Raw genomic sequence first — 6,626 nt, 5'->3', positions numbered from 1 at the left:
CCATGCCCGGCCCGGCCCCTCCGCTCCCGGCCTCCCGTCCCGCGCCCGGCCCTGCGCGCCCGGCCGCCCCGTGCTCGCCCGGCCGCCGTCGCCGCTCCGCGCTGCACTGGCCACCGCCGCCGCAACCGCCGCAGCTCCTCTTCATATTTCCAGGGCGCCGCCGCGGGAAAGGGGCGGGTGGGGGCGGGGCCTGGACGGGGCGGAGCGATGTGGGGCGGGCCGGGCCGTGGCCTGGACTGGGGCGGGACGGGGCCTGGACGGTGGGCGGGGCGATGTGGGGGGCGAGGCCTGGATAGGGCGGGGCGAGGCCTGGATGGGGGCGGGGAGGGCGGGGTCTGAGCGGGGAGGGGCTATGCGGGGGCTGGGCTGGGTGGGGCGAGGTGATGTGGGCGTGGGCGGGGCCTGGACCGGGCCGGGGATCCTCCCGGGACCCGGCTCAGGACTTGAAGGGTGCTGGGCACCGCCGCCCCCGCCCCGGCGCCTTCTGCACTTCTTCGACCCCTGGCCCTCCCCTCCCTCTCCGGTGCCTCCGCTCTCTTCTTCCACTCCCCTCGCTGCCCTGCCCCGCCCTCCCCAAACCTCATCCCCTCTTAGCCTCCGGCTCCGGCCCCGTTCCTCCCCTCCTCCTCGGCCACTCACTCTAGGACAGCTCCTCCGGCGAGGGGCTCACAGACCTAGGCCCGGGCCCCCGCCGCCAAAGGAGGAAAAAGTGCCCCTCACCCTCCCTGCGCCTACCCGGGGCAGCTCTGGACCCCTGTCTTCCCTCCACTCACAGGGGAGGATTCCCCACTTGTGAAAGGCGTTCCAAAAGGGGTGGGGACGCTGCAAGGCCCAGGTCTCCAGCGGGTCGGAGAGAGGTACGCGTGCCAAGCTTGGGGCGTGTGTGTGGCCCGCGCGCACGTGAGAACGAGGGAAAGGAGAGGAGAGAAGAGACGGCAGAAAAGAGAAGAGGTTTCCACCGCACGGGTGGGGATGCTGAGCGCCGCGTCCTGACGCCGGGGTCCCGAGCGCAGGAGCCCGGCCGCAGGCCCCAGCTGACCCAGGAAGGGGTGCAGGGCCCCCTCCACCCTCCCCTTCCAGGAGGCAGGACTCGTTGGGACACGGGAGAAATCTCAGAGGCCCCCTTCCCCGATCCCTCCTCCCTCCCAGCCCAAAGCTTGGTTCTGTTTAAGGTTTGTCGGTCTTGAGGAGTTCAGTTTTACATGGGCGTTGAAGACCCAAAGGCAGGGACAGTCTCCATCAGTCCATTCCAGGCGCTGGTTTCCGTCAAGGCGCCTCCCCTGCTGACGGAGGTGCCCGGCGCGCTCCGATGAATCTGGAGGGCTCTCCTCCAGGAGGGTTTGTCAGTAGGGGAGGCTGAATGTCACCTCCTCACGCTGGCTGAGGAGCAGCCAGGGACCACGTGGAATCAGGAGAACATTTCTGTACTCTGCTGGTGTTTTTCATAAATAAAATACTTAAAAAAGAATGCCTGATTTCCAAGAGAGTTTTCTGTCCCTTTGAACAATGTAGTAATTCAACTCTTTGTGCTGTAGACTTTCAAAACTAGCTGGACATTAGCATCTGTGTAAAACAGTAAAATGGATGAGGATACGTGTGACAGTTACCCGTTTTTTTTTTTTCCTGAGAAAGCCACAGGTCTTTTGATGTGATGGTGCTGACACTGTTCCATGTGCTTTAGTTTTTATCACCATCAGTATCATCTTTCCATCTTTAATATGAGGGATTGCAACATGCACCACCTGCCTACCTCACAAGGATGCTGTGAGGATTACGGGCTGATGTTTGCAAATCTGGCAGACGAAAGACTCCGTGTGTGAGAGAAGGGACGGTTGGTGTCATAAAACCTAGGAGCAGGAGAGTATCTGAGTTGGGCTTGCTGTGCAGCATCTCTCTGGACCAACTCTTCCCAATCACATGCTTGCCTCTTACTAGGTTTGGGTATCAGATTATGACCTGTGGGATTTGAATGTTGCCCAAGGGTCAGTTGGGTTTAAAGCAGGAACTTGATTTTCTCGTGAATGCTGGGCAGTTGGGAATGATGTAAACAGCATATTTGGCTGCTTAAACAGAACTCAGCCTTGTCACCAAGAACATCTAGTGGGCGATGTCTACTTTTCTATGCGTTTCGTCATTGGATGCCTTTTAGTCTATCAGAATATTTGAAACAAACAAATGACACGAGAGAGTGCTGGGGTGGTGTGTTTATGTACAAGCAACTGGGCCGATCGTCACTGAAATGTGAAGGTCGTTCATCACATGTTAGCAGAACAATTAGGTAATACACTTACATAAATGATTATTTGATCTTGGTATTTAAAAGAAGAAGAAAACCAACAGGCCCGCCATAATTTGGTGTCAGCTTGACAATTAAGTTGATTCCATTTTTGTTTTTCCAACTGGTTTTACTGGTGTAGTAGAAACAGAGCCAGAATGATGTCACCAGTTTGAAATTTGTTTTGCCAGTTTATTTTCCACACGTGGTGTCATAGCTTTAAACGCTCGACCCTCAACATCCAGCCAGAGTCGCTGCTCTCAGAAATTCCCTCACTGCCTCGTGCCTGTCTGGAAGGGCAGACTCATCCTCGATATAGGTTTCACTTTCTGCATTATTTTTTATGTTTGCTGTTAGTGTGCTCACTTCTGGAAGAGAATAGTGAGAAAAAAAAGCAGTTTAAGTTTGTCTTAGGGTGATTACATGTGGATACATGCTTAGAGTAGCAGAATTGGGAGGACGGCATTCCCAGGCAGGAAGTAAGGTGATTATGAGCTGCTCAGAATTTGGCCCCCTGAAACCAGCACAAGGAACTTCCCTGGGCCACTTGTAAGGACCAAGCCTTGAGCAGGTCCTGGTGATGATGGGAGAGTCCCAGGCAGGGGCAGCTGGACAAGATGCCCTTAGCAGCATGGGCAAGCATGCTAGACTATACGGAGCTACTCGTAAATAACTTTTGTCATGTTGATGGGGAAGGAGAAACACAAAGGGGCTGATTCCCAGCCACAAAGCAAATCAGAGGCACACTTGGAACCCCATGATTGTTCAGTCACCAGCTCACAAGGCTGCTCACATGGTTACCAAGTTGTCTTTTCCCATGAACACTGCAGAGCCTAAGAGCCTCTATAATTGGTTCAGTCTTTGAGAACCAGTCCTTTGCTCTCCCCCAGTAACTCTGGATCATGAGGAAATTTTCTGGGATGTATTGTGCTGGGCACAGAGCTTGGGTGGTCACCTTGGCTTGATTTTCTTGGAAGGGTGTCTTGATTTTTAGGGAGCACAGAGCAGTAGACAAACTCGATTTCACCATTATCTTGAGAGACACAAGGACCAAAGTCCTTTAAAACCTGTGCTGCAATTTGGTTTCCTAGTGCAGCCTGTGAAATTGATCTAAAGGCGTGCAATCCTGCAAGCCATCTGGAATTTCAGAGATCCCAGACCTTTTGGTTCGTGAACAAAATGATAGTTTTAAGAAGGGTCAGAGGAATTAAAACATCAATTCCAAAATGTGTCCAACTGTGAATAAGGTTGAAAGCATTATCCTGCCTCTGTGTCCTCAGAGGATGGGCAATGGCACCGGGAGTAGACTTTGCTCCAAACTTGGTAGATGTCAGCTCCAAGCCCGTGACACCATGGTGATTCCTCGGGACGGTAAGGGTCTGCAGGACAGGAATGGTGCTGGGTCACCTCTCCACTGCTTTCAGCACCTGACCCAGTGCTTCCAGTATTTTGCTCACAGCAGGGCTTAAGTAAATGATAAAGACATTAAATTTGAAAAATCCTATACAGCTTCCTCAGAGGAAGAACTAATAAAATTATCCTGAGGAGTCCTTAGAAAGGGATGTCCTCTGGGTTATATTTTTAAAATACATTAATTAGAACAACTCTATTTTGAAAATAACATGCAATTTAGATGCATCTGTGAGTGGCACGGTCTTCTGAGCTTAAGAAATTACAGGTTACATTCCATTTTATACTCATGGTGGTTATCAGAGAAAACCAGTCAAATGTTTGTGAGCTTAGTGTCTGTTCATTCCTCCATCCATCCATCCATCCATCCATCAACATGTACTAACCAACTGCCAAGTGGATACTTATGTACAATGTCTGAAAATAGGGACAGATGTGGATGAGGGTGATTCAGTCTAACCAAGTTTGTTTGGGGAGCTGGTGACAAGACTGAGAGCCCTTCCCACTGAAAGAAAATACGAGCTCACCCAGGGGCAGGAGACAATAAATGACTTCAGTAGCGTTTTTGTCTGTACTTTTATGTCCTCTTGTAATATTCTTTCCTGTAGGGCTGCTTGCCTTGTATGTCCAACTGCTTTATCTGCTTCACTAGATCATTTGCCTCTTTGAGGGCAGGAAGAAAATTGGGTATTATGTTACATCTCCTCCCCCCACCCTTCAAAAGTCTTTCCATAAAGGGCATTTGTTGGGCTGGTCTATGAGGCAGGATAAGATCAGAGCATCAAGAAAGAGTCTCTATGAGGCTGACACCACCCTCCACCACTGCAGCACACAACGACAGAAACAGGGGGACACAGAAGGGCTGGCATTCAACCCCGGCACGCCTGAGGTTGTCAGTGCACTCGTAGCAATGCTCAGACATGCTTGACAAATGAGAGACAGGATGGTGCTCTGGTCAAATCCCTACAGGAGCTTGGGCGAGCTACTTAACACGGCTGTGAGATGGAAGTAATAGGAGCATGAACCTGCACACCTTCCAGCGCTGTGTAAGCGTGCCCTAAAAATAACCCTCCGACACCGAGCACTGTAGGCTGGACCACCCGGCACAACTGCCCCCCCAAAATCTATTTTTGGTGGGGGAGGGTGTTAAAAAGACTCAGCTACTACAATGGCTTGTGGCCCTCCAAAGGGTGAAATGTGTATCACAGGTGAACTGTATATCCACATTACCTACAACTTAATGGGGGAGGAGGGGGCAATTAGGAATAAATGTCTAAGAAAGCCCCTGGGGGGGGCAACAATGAGAAAACGTTTGAGAAACACTGTGTGAGAACAATAAATTATAAGATGACTCCTATTATAATTAATCATATATCAAATATGTACAATAACATCATTTCTTTAATTCACTAGGTATGTTTTGATTATATGAAACCAAATATATTTCATTTCAACTGGCCATCTGGAGTGGCCTTTTCCCATCTGGTTACATCATCATAACATCACATTCAATGTTGTTTATCTTTGATTTAAATACTTCAGCTATTACTAATCTCTTTTTACAGAGGGGAAAACTAAGGCCAAAGAAATTCAGTCGTTTGCCTAAAAGTCACACAACTTTATAGGGGTAGAGTCAGTAGGTTTTCTAACTCCCAGGAAGGTACTGTTTTCAGCTCTAAGGCTGTGCCATAAATAAACACATGCATACACAGATTTTACCTCTCAGAAGTAGAAGATTTATTTCTATGAGTTCTGAGACATTCAAGCTCAAAGGTAAGGCTAGACAGGCTATCTGGACATTTATTGCAGTTGGTATCTGGGTGCTTGGGTCTGCGGTTTACTGTTTTATGTGTAAAATATCCAAGCAGCTTAGTTTTTAGAGCAGATTGTTGCAATGTGTAAAACAGGCGGGTTGACCAGATGGTCACTGAAAGGCTGCCCGCCACTATCAGTCTCCACATGTAGAAGGTGCATGTCTGTGTGGTCGTGGCTTTGGCTGTGTGTGTCAGAGTGACGAGCTGTGTAGGCCCGGCCACATGCAATCACATTCCATCTACCTGAAACCCAGCTCTCGAAGGCAGGGCTGAGCTGAAACAAAACATTCCTGTGGCCCCCAAGTTCAGCATTGCCAAGTCCACGGTGATGCTTAATCTCCACATTTGTGTAACACGCTGTAATTCTCAAAAGACTTTCAAAGGCACAGTCTCCTTTTGATCTTCATGCAGTTTTGTGAAGGCCAGAGGACAGCCAGGGCTGTTCTGACTTAGGCACGTGAACTGGAGATTGGAGAGGTTTACCATGTCTGTGCTAATATCTCCCACTGACACTCAACACTCGGCAATGTTACCTCTCTGCACATGGACACTGTGTATTTTATTCATGTTGGACCACATCAGGCCCTAACTTCGAGTCTGTTTTCTTGTACAGATTTTAGTGTCTTTGCTGCCTCTATCCTTACAAAGACAGCAGGGGGGGAAGCTTTTATAAACAGACACAAGCATTCACAAAGCCCCCAGAGTTCAGTCGAAAATAAATTAACCATATCCACCTAGGAAAACTACCTGTGTATATAGTTTGTTTTCTCAGGTTTTGTCTCTAGATTTTTCATCTGCTTCAGCCCAGTGCCTGAGTTAGTAGCTCTTCACTGACTCCCAACTGATGGGATGAAACAAAATGTTCTACTGTAAAGGACTCCTAGAGTTCCGTGAAGAGCCTCCAATATTCTGGCAAATCAGGGTGGAAAATAGACAGAGTTAAGTGTACCAACCAGGCTCACAGAACAAGAAGCCAATGTGATGCTAAGCTCACCCAGAACAAAGGGGCAGGCGTGTTTAGGACGATTTTCCGGGTGTAAGAGCCTGACGCTCTTGGTTGGCTGACCGTTCATCAGTGGGGGTGGCCTTAGGGCTGCGGGGCAGAATTGCTTGCATCTTGAGGACAG

Source organism: Monodon monoceros, unplaced genomic scaffold, assembly GCF_005190385.1.
Source record: "Monodon monoceros isolate NGI ecotype Baffin Bay Population unplaced genomic scaffold, NGI_Narwhal_1 Super_Scaffold_1, whole genome shotgun sequence".
Lineage (NCBI taxonomy): Eukaryota > Metazoa > Chordata > Mammalia > Artiodactyla > Monodontidae > Monodon > Monodon monoceros.
This window is presented reverse-complemented; position numbering follows the sequence as displayed.